Genomic DNA, 2,607 nt, shown 5'->3' with positions numbered 1-2,607 from the left:
CGTTGTTCCATTCTCGACTCTAAATCCTTGTCTGAATTCAGTTTTTCATGGCCCGCGCGTAGCGCGTGAACTTCTGACGTTTCATTAAACTATTAGACAAAGAAGACGATTCGTTTTACTATTCTCGACGCCCAATCCTTGTCTGAATTCAGTTGCACCCCTCCCGAGCGATGTGCGGAAGCTTTGACATTTCATTAAATTATGAGAGAAAGAAGACGATTCGTTGTACCGTTCTCGACTTGTCAGAATTTTCAAAAATGTTTCTTTGTCTGCTCCTTTTTCGTCCTATGTCATCTTACTGCCCCTACCGCCCCTGGCTACGCGTCTGCTTTAAAGGGAAAATGAAACAATCATGATTGTGATGGCACTCAATTAGGTTAGTAGAAATGAAATGGAAACAAGATCTATTACACCAATCATGGATAAATAACGGCCGGGGCGTAGCGAATAAGCGAGATTTTGCAATGTTGAATGCTGAAATTATGCATTCTAGAAAATCCCTAAGCCCAATATGTACGTTCTTTCCGCTATATTTCTTTCTAGCTATGTTTCTAAATTTCCTGGGGGACGTGTCCCTCTATTGGGCCCAGGATTTCCGCCCCTGTCCATGATTACTACCAACATGAGTTTAAATACAAGCACAAGCGAGTTGGTATGAGCTGTATCCAAATGAAGGGAAAAATAAGAGTTGTGAAGCTGCCCTACCGTTAATTTAAAATTTGACTGTTGAGTATATAACTTCTATTTAAAAGACACCCAAAATATTGTGCCCTTTTCAAATTTCTCACTAAAGAGTGATGACCTTTGTAGCGCAGGGGCTGTTCTTAACGTTTAACTTTGAATCCGCGGCTCGAGATTTTATGCGGCCGGCCCGGCCCCCCTCAACTCAATAATTTCGTTATCTTTTTTTTTTCTTTTCTTTTCTCTTCTTTTTTCCTTTCTCTTCTCCTTTCTTTTCTCTTCTCCTTTTTTTCTCCTCTTCTCCTTTTTTTTCTTCTCTTCTTTTCTTCCTTTTTTTTTCTTCCTTTTTTTTGCGCCGCCAATAGGGGGGCCGCGGCCGTTTCGGCCCCCCCCTGGATCCGCCACTGTTACATACAAAATATATAAAAACTTGTTTATATGTATTCTGAAGAAAGTATTTTGAACCTTCGCTCTTATGTTCAACTTCTTTGAAAAAAAGAAGAAATATTATGATTCCTTGATTGTTGAGCCTATTCATTGACAATGAACTGACGAATGTTGAGAAGTCGAAGTATATTGCTTTGAAAGATTAACTGGAGATGCGAAGGTCGCGGGTTCAAGCCTTGGCAAGCTTATATATGTGAGTACTTACATTCGTTGATTTCGACTCAGGTGAAATAAATGGATACCTGGAGGAAAAGTTACTTGAAATTAAAATCCATGAAATCGGTAGTCTAGCTAGCTGTATCTTGGATAATAACGGAGTGCTACGAATAGAGGTTGTTTTATTGTTATAGAAATATTCAGCAAACTACATGATTTAAATTGTTCGCACACGCATGAGATAAGAAATGATTTTAGCTAAGCCCGATTGCATAGAGTACATCAATCCTTGATACACAAACCAAATTTACAGAATCGTAATTTATTTCCTGCCCTTTTTTGTTGGGATACGAGGGGGAGGTGGCTAAGATTAGAAGCACCTGTATTAAAAAAATGTTGTTGGAAATAAATTTTCATGCCAAGAGTTACTATAAAGTTTGGTCACCTTCTCCAGTTGGATGTTTATTTAATCAAGAATTGGCGTTTGAACCCTAATAGAATAAATTTATATTTTTGCATATGCAAATATTGTGCCGTAGATTTTAAGATTGAAAAGAAACATTTCTCGTGTATTAACATCTGTCCGTTTTCTCACCTCTGATATCGTCAAACATTTAGCAACATCTCCACATTTTGCTTGTCCTTGTGTTCAGCGAGTGTTTCGTGCCGTCAGAAGTCGTGCATTGAATTTAACAAGCAGGTGGTATTTTGTTAACCTTTTATTTACAGCCAAACTGTCAAAATAACCAATTAAATCGTTAGATGTTTTAACCTTGAAAATATGATTAGCGTGTCTGGCTTGACACTGCTTACGGGGCTTACATCTGAATTATGTAAATCATTATTTTTCTATCGTCGGTTGTGCTGAAAGGCAAGCGAACGTAACAAGTGATTTTTTATTTTGAATAATTGTATTCCCCTTGATTTTTTCAATTCAATGTGCAATTCCGGTTTGGTATGGACCTGATCAATATATTTACCACCTTGATCACTCCCTCTCTCTTTTTCTGTCTTTCTATCACTTTGTTGCTGTATTTGACTGTTCGTGTATTCGTTTCATTTTGTCTTTCCTTTCTCTGCACTGCCTCCGTCGCCTCTCGTCCTTTTACCATTTCGTCTCTGTTTCTCTAAATGTTGCCAATTTTATATCTATTACTTTTTACATTAGAAAAGGACATTGTGAAAATAGAGAAGTTCTTGTTTTCTTCCTTTCATTTATCTCCCTGTTGTTCTCATCGTCGGGAGAGAGCAATAATCTTAATTTGAAACACTGAATAAAAACGTTGAATTGTTGAGACATTGTAGAGCAAGTGTCATGAGCGC

This window comes from Strongylocentrotus purpuratus, unplaced genomic scaffold (assembly GCF_000002235.5).
Source record: "Strongylocentrotus purpuratus isolate Spur 01 unplaced genomic scaffold, Spur_5.0 spur5_scaffold_8, whole genome shotgun sequence".
Lineage (NCBI taxonomy): Eukaryota > Metazoa > Echinodermata > Echinoidea > Camarodonta > Strongylocentrotidae > Strongylocentrotus > Strongylocentrotus purpuratus.
The sequence above is the reverse complement of the archived record's forward strand: the minus strand, read 5'-3'. Positions refer to the sequence as shown.